The 18,483-nt window shown below is 35.5% G+C and overlaps 1 long non-coding RNA gene and 2 pseudogenes across 2 annotated transcripts; 2 read left to right on the top strand and 1 right to left on the bottom strand.

The window, feature by feature from the left end:
- Positions 1–204: 204 nt before the first annotated feature.
- On the bottom strand, positions 205–1,290 carry LOC143596724 (uncharacterized). Of its 2 annotated transcripts, XR_013146760.1 has the most exons (4): positions 1,010–1,290; positions 837–932; positions 622–722; positions 205–456 (listed from the first exon to the last, which is right to left on the bottom strand). It is a non-coding gene; the product is annotated as an uncharacterized LOC143596724 (long non-coding RNA). The 2 variants fall into 2 exon arrangements; XR_013146759.1 differs by having other exon boundaries at positions 205–722; positions 1,010–1,287.
- Positions 1,291–5,032: 3,742 nt separating this feature from the next.
- Positions 5,033–7,406, top strand: LOC143596720 (receptor-like protein EIX2; annotated as a pseudogene).
- A 5,144-nt stretch (positions 7,407–12,550) lies between these two features.
- Positions 12,551–17,378, top strand: LOC143596719 (receptor-like protein EIX2; annotated as a pseudogene).
- Positions 17,379–18,483: the final 1,105 nt, after the last annotated feature.

Raw genomic sequence — 18,483 nt, 5'->3', positions numbered from 1 at the left:
AACGTATCATCCCATAAGAATCAAAACTTTGTTTTTAGTAGGATTGGGTTTGCTATCCAAAAGGGGGTTGCGGCGCAGCTTGTTGCCCGCTTACCTGCCACTTCATTGTAAATCGTTTGGATGTTTCTATGAAATATAAAAGGAGCCAATTTTTTACACGCATTTGCGTGTCATGTTTTTAGGTGTTTTATAATAATATTTTTTTTTGATGAATTACTAATTTTCACATTAAATGACAATTAACATCTCAAAATATACAATAAAACAAATACATTGAACATTACAATACATTTCATACAATATTTCATAAAATACAAATTACAAACATCTCAAAATTAACAATATCAATGTCAATGCAAAATTTCACCGGAATATGAAGTTTGCCACAAAAGTCTATCATTCTTCACAAATTCCATCAATATCAACATCGATGCATCTGTCTTCCCTTTTCCCAACCTGAGAAAAAATTTAGGTAACAAGTTGTTTTCACTAAGTAACTAGCAAGAAGATAATTCTTATTAATTCTGGTAACAAAATCTATTTCACTAACTAGCACAAAGATAATATGGTAACAAGTTGTTTTCATGTAAAATTTATTAAAAAGGATGATTGATAACTCACCAGCATGTTGAAACATACTCGGTGTAAGGTGGTTATGAACGATTTCTCGTGCAAATCCAAAATCATATATTTTTATTACATCCTTGGTAACAGAAAGTTATCTGCAACATGATATAGAATTTGCCAACATTCATCCAAAAGAAAGTAGAAATATACTAATACTACCAAACATTAACAGATATCCACATTGATAGTTAAAACGCCATAATAATTACCTTTAAAAGAAGAGATCAGATGTGTTTCCCATTTATTTTTCTTGAACCAGCAAGAATGCCATAACAAGCAATTTCTTTTGCAATGTTTAACAACGCCTGAAGAAAAAAGTTTAAAAAATAAATTTGAGCATGAAAAGAAAACGTATAATTAAAGTGACAATTGTGAAGCTAACCTGGATCTCAAGTTCAGCGACAACAAGGTCACATAAACTGAGCAAAAGCGTCTTCCCTTACAAGAAACTACAGATCAAAAGTAAATTTACATATCAGTCAAAAGATTTCAAATGATATATAATGGAAAATCGGTAGTTAAATACCTGAATTATTGGACTTGAAATTCTATTTGGTTATAAACACCACACAATGCGTCTGTTTCCACCTTGACTATGAATCTTATTAGTAACAAACAAATAGGTATTGCTAAGCAGCAAAAACTTGTGTTGCAGTGAATTATAAACTCAAAAAATAAGAACAGTTTGTTTAGAGATGAAATGATATTAAGAGAAATATAAAAGTACCTTGTCATGTATTTAACAAGTCCTGAAAATGAAGTCTTTATTGAGTGCCTCGCATAACATCTGTTAACACTATCCTCATCAAGAAAATCTTATTTTCTAATGGATGACAAATAAATGTCTGATTTCAAGAAAATAAACTAACATTAAGTAACGAATGTGCCATATGCTTCAACACATAGATCAAAATGCAGGTTTAGAGTGTCCTTACATGAAAAATAACATAACAAAATGATCATCTCATGGCCATTTTTCAACTGGCAAAACAACGGAACTGTGGTGTGCAGTGTGCTAAGTCAGTTGTAGGGGGCTGAAGTCCAGGCCTAGAAATCTTTTGGTCCCTATACGCTTTAAGATCCTAACAGTATAAAATTTAAAATAAATAAAAAGAATAAAATGGCAATACATCATTAGTATGAAAAATTCAAGTACTCACAGTGTTTTAAAAGATGTGTTACCAAAAGGTGAACAAAGTGAGTCTGCTCCTCCCAAGTCACTAATTATCAATTACCACAACTAATCATAATTTCAAGCAAATTAACTAATGTGATATTTAAGATACTACTCACAAGTCTGATAAGTTTGGCAAAAGTGTAATGCTAGAAGGGACTGGCCTGTTCAATCCCACTAGCTTAGATCCATCTGTTATCCAGAAATTCTAATTAAATATGACGGTAAGCAAATGTCTCACAAGCTTTTGAAACTTTGCCATCACCATATGTAATCAGCGATCTTCACATGCACATGCTACTGCCAGACGTCTACATATATATTCATTTGTCAACATAATGAATCATCACAAAACTATATATAACATATTATAGCAAAATAAGGGATGACACATCACAAAACTATATATAACAGATTGTTTTTAGATCATAGTGACCTTGAAACAACAAAATGGTTGCTATTATATATATATATTAAAAAGCCTCCTTCGGTTATCTCACTAATTTTACTATTCATCGGAGGGGCCACTTACGTTTTCACACGTATGAAACCAATCACAAACTTCAAAGTGGGTAGTTAGTTACTAAAGTGATTTCTAGGCAAAACTCCGGCCACCAGCTTTGTAGGAAACATCCACTCCTTCACCCCTCATAACTCACAACCCTTCACTTCTTCCTCCCATCTCGGCCTTACCTTCGTTCTAAGCAGAGACCCTTGGCAGCAACAACACCATGATGGCATTTATGGCGACTTGGTTTGGTTTCGATGGTGTCACGCTGCACTTCTGTCGACTGTCACGGTATTTGCAAGTTTCACCTTTGATTCCGGTCCGTTGAATATATTACAAGTTCCACCTTTAATTTCACCCCTAACTAAAAACTAGGGTTAAGGATATTGATTGCAATTTTCCTTACCATCTCTACACAAGTCACAAAGCAGCTGCAGGTACATGTTTATCTTTGATTATTATGTATGATTTTAAATTTAATTTGAATTTGTGATATCCCATTATGTGAAGTCAAATTATTTGCCATCGGTGTTATGAAAGATATGTGCTTGCAATTTTTAAAATAGTTGTAAGTCCACTAATTATTCTTTTTAGCCGTTTGGTGTAACAGTTTGATTATGTGTTTTGAGTCATGACCGCAAGTAATTGAGTAGTACCCACAAGCCATGCCATCGGCACCATCTAATATGCTAATTTTTTTACCATCTTCATGTCATAGGATCTTATTAACAAACAACGACTTTTACTGAACTTACTATTATTTGTATGCCTCAAGTGTTGTAATGGCTGCATTCTCAACAACTTATACATGTTGAAATGAACAACACTAACAATTCTCTTTAAGCAGAGTGCTGCACACTAAATATTATATCACCATATTTGACTTTTACATTGAACCATATGTACTAAAAAAGGTCAACTTATTAACTCCAAACTGCAGTTTGACTTTATACAGTCAAAATTAAATTGTATTAACCCGTAACACAAATTGATCAGACCGAGAATGTAGTAACAAAAACGAACACAATTAAATACAGACCGAGAATGTAGTAGCAGACCCGAACACAAATAAATAACAAAAATATTGCAGTAAATTACTTTAGAAACTGCAGCTTGACTTTCAAGTAATCAAAAAACGAATTTAACTGCTTGTCATTGACTTAATATGCATTGTTGGAATTTTTCAAAGCCTTTTGTGTGAAGAAAAAGATAAAACATAGCATGGCCAAAAGATTATGTAATTGTGGAGTTATTTGAAAATTATTTATCAAAATGGATGTTTTATTGAAAACTAGAATTTCTTACTCCTAGTTTTATTGGATAAGAATCATTTCTATTATCATTTTCCTATTTAAGTAAAATATAAAAGAAAACGTATTGAAAATAATAAAACTCACTTTTTCTTTGCATCTGGTTTTAAAAAATGATTTAGAAATTGTTTAATATTAGATTTTATTACATAACAAAACCGATCTGAAAAAAAGTTTTATATTTCTGTTTTTGAGTTTTTTATTACCTTTATTATTTTTATTAAGGGGTATTGCTTTTATTTCTACTTAATATCGATAACGGTAACGAAGTTAATCGGTCGAAATTGGTCTTGGGATATGGTTGGTTGGCTTATACAGATCAAGTTAACTTGCTAGTATGAGCTTAATTTAAATAATTTCCTACTAATCTACTATTCATACTGTGATCAAAACCGTTTTAACCTAAACCAAACTTTCGTTTCTGACTGACCCTGACTGGCCCGTTACATGGCCCCACCCAACTTACCCATTTTTCCAGGCCTAGATTTCTCATCTTGAGAAACCTCCAAATAAGACTTGGACTCTACACATTTAGTTTGGTTAAACAATAAGTTTCTAAACTTGAATAATTACAACTCTTTCAACCTCATTCTTATCACATAGTCTTTTTGGTAAAGTAGTAGTCCTGTTATATCTTCTCAAATATTATGTAGCTTTCTTAAGATAATATTTACTACTATCTTGTTAAAATAAAAAAGTATTTTTTTTTATATAAAGTATAGTGATTTAAGGGGTGTAGAAACCAATATATATCTAATGGTGGCATAAGCACGAGTTCATGATCTTCTCCAGTTGCCAAACTCAGTTGGTTGACATCCCTTCTTGATGAAAGGATTAAGGCTTAATGTGAGGGGGATGAGTAAATGAGGCTTCTCCAATGTCAGTTCCTTATTCTATTGGCCAAGTTCTATTTGGGAAATAATAGTTTCCTAAAAGTGCCAGGTATGATGATTTTATATTTTAAACCTACAGCAGGATGATCTAACTTGAAAGACTGAATCGATCCCGCTCGAGAACGAAAAAGTTGTATAAGTCATGAGACTATTTTGTTTGTACGTACAGCCATTTGAATGCTAAGGTTATTTATTCATAATGAATTACATCTCTCAGTAAAAGTTATAAATAGTTAGATTTATAAACTTTTAAACATGTAATTAAATTTGTAAATAGCATATCAAACTTTATTTACATAAATCTTTTGGGCAAAAACTAAGGTCTTTTTACAAAACACTTTTAAAAATAGGCTAAATTTAAGAAGTATGAAAGAAAAATTAAATTTATTTTATACATTTTAAAGTTTTGTACTATTTTGTGGAATGTTCAAAAAAATTTAGTGTTTGTTTGTAAAGCATCGTTTTCCGATCAATTCATATATCGTGTGGAGAAAAGAAACACAGAGTAGAACCCAAAGATTACTAGTTTGTGGATATAAAATGCCTCATTGACTTCCAACTTCCAAGTCTTCCATGGCATAATTTTCTGTTCATTTCTATTATCTATAAATGAACAGTTTAGATAATCTCAAGAGCCCATCACTTCATTATAATAATCCACCTTCAAAGTTCAGTATTATACTAGCTTAATCAGGGTTGTGGGATCAAATAATGGGGAATAAGTGGGGTTTGAGGCTCCATTTCATTTTTGTAACTATATTTTTGGTTACAGCCACAAATATCAGTTTGAGTGCTCATAATACCACTGTGGCTTGCTTTGAACATGAGCGACTAGCTCTCATCAAGTTCAAACAAAGTGTCACAGACCGTGATGGTATGTTGTCATCATGGGTTGGAAATGACTGTTGCCGCTGGGAAAGAGTCACGTGTGATGGTGTAACCACCAAGAGACAGATCTATCTCATATTTTTCATAATTTTACAACCCTATCTAACATCCAACACTTGCATCTATCTTCCAACGAGTTAACAGGCACAATTCCAAGATCTGTGAGAAAATTAAAATCGTTACAAGTATTAGATCTATCGTCTAACAAGTTAATTGGTCCTGTTCCGACATTCCCTAGGAAACTTACTAAACTTCACCTTTCTGGTAATGACTTGAATGGTTCAATTCCAGAATCAATTGGAAGATTAGCTTCTTTAACAACTTTGCTTCTAGCAGGCAATAAGTTAAGTGGGACTATTCCAGTTTCAATTGGGCAACTCTCTAAACTTATTTCCCTTGATGTCTCTCATAATTCCTTGGAGGGAGTTGTTTTCGAATGCCATTTTGCAAACCTTTCGATGTTAAAGGACTTGAATGCAGGTTTTAACAATAAATTGATAATCAACGTTTCACATGAGTGGCTTCCTTCATTCCAGTTAATACAAATTGATCTCACATCTTGCCAGATTGTAAACGGATTTCCACAGTGGCTTCGAAGTCAGAGGGAACTTTATACATTAATACTGTCCAATACAACCATTTCAGGACCTCTGCCCACATGGTTGCGAAAGATGCCCATCATTCCTCTCTTAGATCTCTCCCACAACAACCTTAGTGGGCGTTTAACCAACATTGCTAGCGGGGTTACTAATATTGATGATGATGATGATGATGATGGAGATTTCGTTCAACCGATATTATTACTTCAAAATAATATTTTTAGTGAGTCAATTCCATGGTTCTTGTGCAAGAGGACAGATTTAGTTTATATTGATCTTTCCAATAACAAGTTAACCGGGGAAATTCCAAATTGTTTTAAGAATCTACAAAAATTGTGGTTCCTAAGATTAAGTTCAAATGAGTTACATGGTGTCATTCCGAGTTTTATAGGGAATATGTCATCATTAGTCTTTTTAAACTTAAATAAAAATAAATTTAGTGGTGAGCTTCTCGTTGGAATTTGGAATTTAACTAGGCTAGAGGTTTTAGATCTGGGAGATAATGCATTCTGCGGAAAATTACCCGAATACCTTGGAAAAAAAATTAAATCTTTGCGGGTTTTTAGGTTACACAACAACAACTTTACAGGAGAAATTCCTCGATCTTTGTGCACAAATTTAGGGTTTCGAATATTAGATGTAGCACATAACAACTTAAGAGGAACACTCCCTCATTGTTTAGGAGAGCTAGAAGGTATGATTCACGTTGATATGGGTATCATTATTGACTATGGTATCGAGGAGGGGTTGACTCAGGTAATGAAAGGCATTGCTCTTGAATATACAAAAACATGGTATTTAGTTATAAACATGGACCTTTCAAGCAATAATTTTGTCGGAGAAATACCTGTAGAGTTGACGGCACTTCGTGCATTGGGGGGTCTCAATTTGTCCAGTAATCATCTTAATGGAGGCATTCCAAAGAGCATTGGAAACATGACAGCATTAAACTCTCTTGATTTATCAGGAAACGAGTTAGACGGCCCGATCCCTCCAAGTATTTCAAAATTGACATTTTTAAGCCATTTGAATTTGTCAAACAACAACTTGTCGGGACGAATTCCAACAGGAAATCAATTACAGACCCTCATCGATCCATCAATATATGGTGGGAACAAAGATCTATGTGGAGCTCCGTTGCCAAAGAATTGCTCCAACCATGAAGACCCAACTACAACGGCGAAGAACAAATATGAAGCAGCTGATGAGCCAAACAAGGTATGGTTGTTTTTGGACATAACGTGTGGGTTTGCAACAGGGTTTTGGGGTGCTATTGTAGTCTTGGTGCTGAAGAAGAAGTGGAAACATAAGATATTCGTGTTTGTTGAGGAGACCTTGGACAAGATGCACGTTGCAGTCATGGTAAGAGTTAACAAGATCATGAGGAGAGGAAGAGAAGCCACATAGTTAACAAGATCACGTTGCAATCATGGTATGAGTTAAATGATCTTAGACGAAAGAGAAAAGAACCAAGAAAGAATCAAAACGAAAGAATTGATCAAACAATCTTACTCTCCAGTATTAGATATCGTATATACCAAAATTAAATCGAGTTGTTAGGAACTAGGAATAATATACCGCTCATACTAAAAACAAAGAAAATCAAGTCGAGTATTTAATTGGGTAAACATGTATGTGTTATCGCGTAATCCAGTTTAGTAAATAGGTATATCACCCAATTCCATACCCATCCAAAACGGTAAAAAATTTCAAATGTAATCATATACACATACAAGTCCCATATGTTTCCTTGTCATCTCTGATTCTACCCTTAATTCACTCATCTATCTTTTCCCAATCCTGGAGAAACCAATCTCGCCACCATCAAATTCAAAACCACCAGCATTGCGTATATACGCTTGCAAATCAATCCCCAGAATGGTCTATATATGTTTTTGAATGAATGCCCACCACGTGGTCGTGGGTTCGAGTCCCACGGATGGCGCCAATAAAGAAACACGGATCCGCTCCCCGGGTATGGGTCCTGGATCCAATGAGTCCACATGGTACAATATGATAACTACTACCACGATATGAGTAAGACTTCCCAAAGTTCAGTGACCGGAACCTGCAAAACAGACACCGTGAGTCTCGTTATAGGAAGGACAAGAGGGGGGGGGGTCTTCCTGTAACCACCCTCTGGCGTGAGAATCAGTAACGTTCGTTATGAAGAGGGTACTGAAGTAAATAGACTAAGTGTAGTCAGAATGTAGGTGAGTGAATGAATATCGCATACCTTTTGACAAGGTATTTATAGCCGAATGATGAAGGAAGATCATTGGGCAGCTGTCCTCTTCTAGAAGATCTCTGATAACCATCTGGACAAGTGTCCTCTTGTGATAGGTTGAGCTATACGTCTCATGTGCATGAGTATAACAACCTGGACACTTGTTACCAAATGATAGGACGGATCGCACCCTGGCCATGTGCACGGTTATAACAACCTGGCCAGGTGTCCTTTATTCATTGGTTAGTATGTCACGTATTACCCAAGTTAGAATCGTAAACCTTCTTCTAGAGAGTACTTGAGTGATGACAGCTGTCCCGCTGGCACTGTCTTCCGGTTGTTTAGGCGGACAGATGTCCTGTCTTGCGGATGACTTTTGAGGATGCCAGGATGCTTCTGCGTGTGTTATGAGGACGTTCCTCCTCAATCGTGATATGTGGGTGACCCATGTGTCCCGCGGGTGTCCTACAAGAGGATTTTCTATGACCCACGGGTGGTACTTAAGGGTATTTGGGTCTTTTTGGTACCCTACCTCTACAATGATTATAAAACACTGAATAGTCTCCACATTTTACTAAAGACAATGTCAGCATATGTAGATGTTGTTTGCTAAGAATAATATCATCTGCAACTTAGATTTGATTAATATATATGGTGCTACGGAAAAGACACGATTATAGAACTAGCTTTGGACCTCCAAAAATGTCGAGTCACCCTGGCCGAAAACTTATTGTTTTCCACCACTCGGTCTTCCATTAGTCGGTTTTCCTTCGTCCATAGTTGCTTTGTTTTCGACGATTTTAAGATGAAAATACCGACTTTAACAGAATGACTTCCCACTAAGTCGGAATTTTACCATCACTCTACCATTAACGACCATCATCTTGGTTGTTAATCCACTTTAACTCTATTTTGGACAAATCATGGCTCCTTACAAAGCTCATGAATAGCACAAACCCATAAGTGAAGCAGCTCATGAGCCCAACAAGGTATGGTTTTATCTGGATATAACATGTGGTTTTGCAACAGGGTTTTGGGGTGTTATCATAGTTTTGATGTTGAACAAGCAGCAGAGACGTAAGCTTTTCATGTTTGCTGAGGATATGACGGACGAGATGCACGTTGCTGTCATTGTAAGAGTTAACAAGATGAAGAGATCTATAGAAACCATATAGATCCTTTCGAATGGAAGTAATTCCACATATATATTAGGGATTTGTTATATGGTGTGGAACTGTGGGCTTGTGAATGTATTAATATGTAAACAATTATTTTTCACAAAAAACCTAACTATAAAAAAATATTCCAGGCAGAAAATACGTGCTTCTGTTAATCTGGTTTTAAAACCCATAGGACTTTTATTTTCTTGAAGGCATCAAATGGCCTGACGAAAAAAAAATTAAAAGAAATAAAAGAGGAACCATACCGAACGATTTTACCAGGTGTTCATTTAGAATCATCAGCCTCAGCAAATTAGTTAGAAAGGGTGATGGTGGTGGGTGGTGTTGATTGTCTTGGGATATGGTTGATTAGCTGCTGCTCATCATGTTACTATGTTGGCATGCTAGTATGAGCTTTATTGCAATAATTTTCTTCTACTCCATTGTGACTTTCTTTTCATTAAAACTTCTCATTTCAATCCGAACCCATTTTGATTAAACTCGATTTTGACACAAACCAAACTGACCCGTTTCCGACTGAGCATGCCTGCCTGACCTGTTACATGACCCTACCCTACCCACTCGTTTTGCCTCGCTTAGTTTAGACCAATTCTTATCTCGAGAAGTCTCAAAATAAGACTTGGATTCGACAATTTTATATGGGTTAAACAAAAAGTGTGTTAGTTAAATTTGAGTAATTAACGAGTCTTTCAGCCTTCTTAGTTAGAATGATTCCTAAGGTTAAGTATAGTGGGGCGGCAATTTAGGCGACAAAGGGGTGACTTTGGCAAGGAACACCGCCCAGGGGTGAAAAGTAGGTGGGTGGGGGAGGGGGGGCATATATTTGTCGCCAGCTTGTTTGATGGCCGGACTTGGTGATGTGGCGAGCAAGTAATGGAGGGTGAGGCGATTTGTGGGCTACAACCCACCACCTGGGCTACATATCGCCCCCTTGGCCACGTTTCAAAAATTCTCCAATTTTGTAGTCCATTCACTACACACAGCCTAATATATATAAGCTGCAAAACATTTTAGTGTGTGACTGACTATGTTCCTCTATCAAGTGTTATACATTGGCGAAGTTTACTTAGGGCTGGATGCCCCCCCCTTGTTTTTTTGTGGAGTATTGTAAATCTACCCTCTTTCGGCTGAGATTTATTATACGTAGTGTAAATTTAGCTATGTATGGTCGAAAACTTGAGCCCGACCCTCTTGTTTGTGAAATTTTGTATACATTTTGAGTTCGGCCCTCCCGGTGTCTTAGTCCAAGCTTCGACACTGGTGTTATACATATCATATCATAACATGCGATGAATGGTTGTTTAATTACTGATGCTTGAAATCAAGTAACAAGTATTAAATTCTAGCTAAAAATTTTGGGCTGATCATTTACATTTACAATGGGCTGGCAACGGGTTGGAATGTTGGATAATGAGTCAAAATGGCTCCTATTATAATATTATTTTGAAGAATTTCTATTATTATCATCTCATATAACAAGTTATTTTAAGCATAATTATGTTTGGTATTTTTTTTTTATTAATAACGGGTCACATTCATGGTGTCCGGTTCCATAAAAAGACTAGGTCATGTAAAATAGTGACTGGTCATGCAACCAACTCTTATTATTCTTCTAACTGGACTTCCCGGAATATAGCCCAGTTTTAATTTGACCGGTTTTATTACAATTTTAACCGGGCTATATTGACCAGAGTGTAGTACTGATTAGAAGCATAAAGAGGAGATAGTATTTAAAAAAAATGTTATGAAAAACTATATAAAGACCAAAACTCGTTGGATAAGTTATTCATTTGTATATGTGGATGATTTGATATTAGACTCGAGTTTCGTTATGCCAAGGCAAATTAAAAACTATTTTAACTTTATAATGTTATCAATCACAGTAATAAAAATTCTCCGAGTTATACTTATTAATATTTACTTTATATAATCATAATATATATTTTATAGTTCACAAATTTCGTTTCATAAACTCAAACCGTACCAATGTTTAATTAAAGACATAATTACAAATTTTGTCATTTAAACATATGCAATTTATGGATCAGGTTATTTAAACAGTTTATTTGCAGGCAGTGTCATTTACATTGCATGTTTGTTTGATTTTTGTTATTTTGACTAACTGGCATCCAAAAACCTCTTTAAGTCTTGGCATGTGAGGGCATTTAAGTCTTTTTACGCATACTATTTAAGTGTTTATAATTAAAAAACAAGATAAATATATTATTAAAAAGAAACTAAATAAAATATGTTAAAAAAAACCCGTCAAGTCTTGGAATGTTTGGATTTAACTGAGTTATTAGATGACAACTAATGTAAAGGACAAAAAGCGAATGCATTGTGATCCATATATCGCATATATTTTAAAGACAAAATTTGTAATTCTATCTTAAATAAATTCAAACTTAATTAATACATTATATGTGTGAAAACTGTTTGTTTGAATGCATTGATTCCATATCATATTACATTTATTATAAATATAAATATAAAAAAAAAGATTAAAAAATTTGTGAAATGAAATCATTCCTACCTTGGTGATGGAGTATGATAAATAGAGTGTTAAATAGGAGGTCAAAGGTTCAAACCTATAGATTACAAATATAAATATAAAAAATAATCGTGTTCTTCAATTCCAGAAAAGAAATATAGATAGAGGGGCCCAAAGAATACATGTCTATGACTACAATGGTTGAATTGACTTGAAAAGTCTTCAATAACAACACGTTTCTCTTCATTAATCAGTATATTAATGTGTTGTTATCAATACAAACTTTTATATACAATCACTAACTTGGTTTAATAACAAAGATGTATGTTTTACAACTACACGATTATCGATTCTAGTCTCACTTGAAATATGGGATGAAATTGATTGAAAAAAATTAGTTGTTAAAATAAAAAACCAAATATTTGTATAACCGGAAATATCTAGGAGACAACTGACTTTTAACTTTAAAGTTTTATGGGGAGAAAAAGAAAACAGAGTAGGACCCAAAGAACATGTGTTTGTGGACCAAATATTTGTATAACCGGAAATATCGCTGTATTGATTTCCAGTCTCCACGTCAATAGTTGTCATAGTTTCTGTTCATTTCGAGATCTATAAATGACAGTGAAGTTAATCTCACCCATCACTTCATTATAAGAATCCACCTTCAAAGTTCAACATTTTACTAGCTTAATTAATCAGGGCTGTGGGATCAAATAATGGGGAATAAGTGGGGTTTGAGGCTCCATTTCATTTTTGTAACTATATTTTTGGTTACAGCCACAAATACCGGTTTGAGTGCTCGCAATACCACTGTGGCTTGCTTTGAACATGAGCGACTAGCTCTCATCAAGTTCAAACAAAGTGTCACAGACCGTAATGGTATGTTGTCTTCATGGGTTGGAAATGACTGCTGCCGCTGGAAAAGAGTCATGTGTGATGGTGTAACTGGAAATGTTGACAGTCTTCATCTCAGGGGTGATTTTTCAGTTTCTTTTGGAGAATACTTGGTTAGTAAAGCGCTAGGCACTTCTTTAAGAGAGTTGAAGCATCTGAAATACATGGACTTGAGTGGGAATGTTTTTTATGGAAGCCGATTCCCCAAGTTCATTGGATCCTTGAAACAACTGACCTACCTCAATCTCTCCAATGCAGGTTTTTCTGGGATCATTTCTCATCACATTGGAAATCTTTCCAATTTAAAGACTCTTGATCTTAGTTCAGACATCTATAATGTACATGACCTAATTGCACATGATGTGTCATCGATTTCCAGGCTTTCGTCGCTTGAGCATCTTGACTTAAGTTACGCAAATCTTAGTCAAACGAAAATCCTTGACGTGGTGCTTTATCAGACTCTATCGTTAAAAGTGTTAAGTTTGTCACGTTGTGGTCTTGTAATTGATGAACGTGACCTGCTTCGTAATTTGAGCACTACACTTTCCAACATCGAACACCTGGATCTTAGTTGGAATTATTTCACAAGCCAACTCCCTCACTTTTTTCAAAACATGACATCTCTACAATCCCTAGAGCTTTCATTCATTCCTCTTAGTGCAACATCAAACTTTGTGAACTTGCTAAACATGATCCCTTCTTCATTAGAGCTCCACTTGTCATATTGTAACAATCAAGAGACACATCTGTCTCATGTTTTTCATAATTTAACAACCCTTTCTAACATCCAACACTTAGACCTATCTTCAAACAACTTACCAGGTTCAATTCCATTATCTGTGAGAAAATTAAAATCATTACAAGTATTAGATCTATCGTCTAACAAGTTAACAGGTCATGTTCCGACATTCCCTCAGAAACTTACTGAACTTCACCTTTCTGGTAATGACTTGAATGGTTCAATTCCAGTTTCTATTGGCCAACTCTCTAAACTCCGTTCTCTTGACGTCTCTCATAATTCTTTGGAGGGAGTTGTTTTCGAATCCCATTTTGCAAACCTTTCAATGTTAAAGGACTTGAATGCAGCTTTTAACAATAAGTTGATAATCAACGTTTCACATGAGTGGCTTCCTCCATTCCAGTTAATACAAATTGATCTCACATCTTGCCAGATTGTAAACGGATTTCCACAGTGGCTTCGAAGTCAGAGGGAACTTCATAGATTAATATTGTATAATACAACCATTTCAGGACCTTTGCCCACATGGTTGAGAAAGATGCCCAACATTCCTTTCTTAGATCTCTCCCACAACAACATCAGTGGACCTTTAACCAACCTTCCTAGTGGGGTTACTAATATTGATGATGATTGGTATTTTTTTAACCAAAGATTATTTCTTCAAAATAACACTTTTTATGAGTCGATTCCGTGGTCCTTGTGCAAGAGGACAGATTTACTTTATCTTGATTTGATCTGTCCAATAACAAGTTAACTGGGGAAATTCCCAAATGTTTCAAGAATCTGCATGGATTGCAATTCTTGAGATTAAACTCAAATGAGTTAAGTGGCATCCTTCCAAGTTTTATAGGGAATTTTTCAATGTTGAAATTGTTAAACTTGAATGATAATAACTTTAGTGGTGAGCCTCCTGAAGATATTTGGAGGTTAAGTTGGCTAAATGTCTTAGATTTGGGTGATAATGCATTATGTGGAAAAATACCCAAATGGATTGGAGAGAAAATGAAAGGTTTGTGGGTTTTTAGGTTACACAACAATAATTTTACAGGAGAAATTCCTCGATCTTTGTGCACGAATTCAGAGCTTCAAATTTTGGATGTTGCGCATAACAACTTAAGAGGAGCAATCCCTCATTGCTTAGGAGAATTGCAAGGTATGGTTAACGATCATTACCTTGTTGACTTTGGTGAAGGTACTGAGGAGGCGTTGACTCAGATAGTTAAAGGCATTTCTCTTGAATATACGAGCAATTGGTATTATTTCACTAACATGGACCTTTCAAGCAATAAACTTTCCGGAGAGATACCCGTACAATTAACTGCACTAAGTGGATTGGTGGGTCTCAATTTCTCCAATAATCATCTTAGTGGAGGCATTCCAGACAACATTGGAAACATGACCGCGTTAATATCTCTCGATTTTTCAGGAAACGAGTTGAGTGGGTGGATTCCTCCAAGCATTGCAGCTTTGACTTTTTTAAGCCATTTAAATTTGTCAAACAACAACTTGTCGGGCCGAATTCCAACAGGAAATCAATTGCAGACCCTCATCGATCCATCAATATATGGTGGGAACAAATATCTATGTGGGGATCCATTGCCAAATAATTGCTCCAATCAACAAGACCCCACTGCAATTGCAAAGAAAAAATATGAAACAGCTAATGAGCCGAACATGGTATGGTTTTATATGGACATAACGTGGGGTTTTGCAATAGGGTTTTGGGGTGTTATCATAGTTTTGATGTTGAAGAAGCAGTGGAGACGTAAGCTTTTTGTATTTGCTGAGGAGACCATGGACAAGATACACGTTGCGGTCAAAACAAGATCATGACGAGAGGAAGAGAAGCCATATAGATCCACTCAAATGGAAGTAATTAATTCACCTATATGTTATCATCACGTGTGTTTTTTTTAATGTTAGCTGCTTAATTTAGGATTTTATACATGTAAGCATATGTGTTGTGTCACTGTATTTTTATGATTTTAATTGTTTCCAACGTTATTACCACAAAAATTATAAATTCTTTAAATATATAGTTGTTTAACTTGTTTTTCACTTTTTACTTAAATAACTTTTATATATATATGATTTAAAGTTCAAATATTTAACATTTATTTATTTTATTTTATTTAGAGTTCAGTTTTTTAACAAAATGCAACTTAAATTTTAAATAGTATGTGAAAAAAAGGATTAATTCTTTTTCATGTGTCCCAAAAGTTTATTCCGCTCTAGGGCTTCAAAAATGTTTGCCGGCTCATTCTCTTTGACCCGACCTATTTTTTACCCGGTCCATTTGTGCCCCCCGTAATGAAAATTTCTAGATCCGCCTCTGTATGTAGCTTCTAACACTAAGTTGACATTTAATATTTCACGTGAGTGGCTGCCTCCGTTCCAGTTGATAGCTATAAATCTCAGTTATTGCAAGATTGCAAACACATTTCCACGATAGCTTCGAAATCAGAGGAAACTTACTATTTTAGACTTGTCTAATGCTTACATTTCGGGACCTCTGCCCACATGGTTGCGAAAGATGCCCATTATTCGTTTCATAAATCTTTCTCACAACAACCTGAGCGGACGCATTACCAACCTTCCTAGTGGGGGAACTGAGCATGGTATAAGTTACCCGTTATTATCTCTGAACAATAACATTTTTAATGGGTCAATTCCAAGGTCATTGTGCAAGTGGAAACATTTATATGAACTTAATCTTTCCAAAAATAAGTTAACTGGGAAAATTCCCGACTGTCTTAAGAATCTGCGAAACTTGTATGTCATGATGCTAAGCTTAGATGGGCTGAGTGGCGTCATTCCAAGTTTTATCATGAATCTTTCATCCCTGGGAACGTTACACTTGAATGACAATAACTTTCATGGTGAGCTTCCTCAAGATCTCTGGAATTTAAGCGAGTTAATGGTTTTAGATTTGGGTGATAATGTATTATGTGGAGAAATACCAGAATGGATCGGAGAGAAACTTAAATCGTTGCGTGTGTTTAGGCTACACAAAAATAACTTCACTGGAGAAATTCCTCAATCTTTGTGCTCGAATGAAAATGTTCGAATTTTGGATGTTGCACACAACAAGTTAACAGGAACCATCCCTCGTTGTCTAGGGCAATTGCAAGGCATGGTTTATTATAATGAACATGTGCCGCTGACATTTGATGGCACAGAGGAGGTATTGGTTCAGGAAATGAAAGGCAGTTTTCTTGAATACACGAAAACATGGCAATTTGTTATTAACATGGACCTGTCAAGCAATAAACTTATCGGAGAATTACCTGTACAGTTAACTGCACTTTGTGCACTCATGGGTCTGAATATTTCCAATAATCATCTTACTGGAGGCATTCCAGGCGACATTGGAAACATGAAAGCGTTAATGTCACTCGATCTTTCAGGAAACGAGTTGAGCGGGTTGATCCCTCTAAGCATTGCATCTTTGAATCTTTTGAGCCATTTGAATTTGTCAAACAACAACTTGTCCGGAAGAATTCCAACAGGAAATCAATTGCAAACCCTTCTCGATCCATCAATATATGCCGGAAATAAATATCTATGTGGGACTCCATTGCCTAAGAATTGCTCTTATTCTGAAGACCGAAACACGACGTCCAAGAACAAATATGGAGCAGCTGATGAGCCGAACAAGGTATGGTTTTATGTAGACTTAATGTGTGGTTTTGCAACAGGGTTTTGGGGTGTCATTACAGTTTTGGTGTGGAAGAAACAATGGAGACATAAGCTTTTCGTGTTTGCTGAGAAGACCATGGACAAGATACACGTCGTAGTCATGGTAAGAATTAACAAGATGAAGAGAGGAAGAAAAGCTATATAGATCAAGTATTCTACATCTATATCATCAATGCATGTTTTTCCTTTTAAGACATTTGTTACTTGGTGTTTCTGGTGTGTATAACTGTGTCATGTTTAGTACAACGAATGTTAATCCCCTACAAATGCTATATGTGCAGCAGAACATGTACAATATGTTTCGTTATATATTGGTATATATGTGCAGCAGAATATGTTTCATTATATATGTTTCGCTATAGAGGGGAGGAGGGGTAGAGGACGACCGAAATTGACTTGGGATGAGAGGATTAGGCATGATTTGATAGACCTAAACCTCTCCGAGGACATGGTTGAGGATAGGAATTCGTGGAGAAGTAGAATTAAAGTTAAGGATTTTTAGAGAGAATTGAATACCTTAGGGCTTAGACTTAACTTATTTAGGTCACATACCATAATGGTATTTCCCTTACATACTTTATTATTATTATTATTAGCTTTTATATTGCGGTTAAACTGTGACCTTTTTATTAATATTATTATAATTAGTAGTAGTTTTTTATATAACTGTTAAACTTTGATTTCCTTTTTTGCTTCATACACATGTTCTTAGAGCCGAGGGTCTCTCTGGAAGCCACCTCTTTATTCTTTTGGATAGAGGTACGGTGTGCCTACATCCCACCCTCCCCAGACCCTACCTATAGCTCTGCTGTCGGTGGGATTTTACTGGGTATGATTGATTGATTGATTGATATATATTGGTATACATATTTGACAATTATAATTACTTCATGAAAGTTTCCATTTTCCAAATTTTTTTTGTAATTACTTCATTGAAATGAGAAACTATTTCACTCTCTAGATGAACAGTGGGCAAGATCTATGGTTCTGATTCAATATTGTTACGAGCTTTCTTTGTTCTCTAGATCTACGCTTCTAATTCAATATTGTTGCCAGGTTTACTTTGGTGGATTATGGCAATGAGGATTTGTGTCGGGCCTTTTGCACGTTTGTCGGGCCTTGTGGCTGATTGTCGGTTCGAATCCTGAGTCCACCTGGGTTTTCGTCCCACCGTGTGTTATGCAAGAGATCGAGTTCTGCTCTTATGATCGACGGCACAAACTATCAAGTGGTAGCCGGCGGTATATGCT

This window comes from Bidens hawaiensis, unplaced genomic scaffold, assembly GCF_021521415.1.
Source record: "Bidens hawaiensis isolate Kalapana, Puna unplaced genomic scaffold, B.hawaiensis_p1.1 tig00046897_1, whole genome shotgun sequence".
In the NCBI taxonomy this organism is placed as follows: Eukaryota; Viridiplantae; Streptophyta; class Magnoliopsida; order Asterales; family Asteraceae; genus Bidens; species Bidens hawaiensis.
The sequence above is the reverse complement of the archived record's forward strand: the minus strand, read 5'-3'. Positions and strand labels throughout refer to the sequence as shown.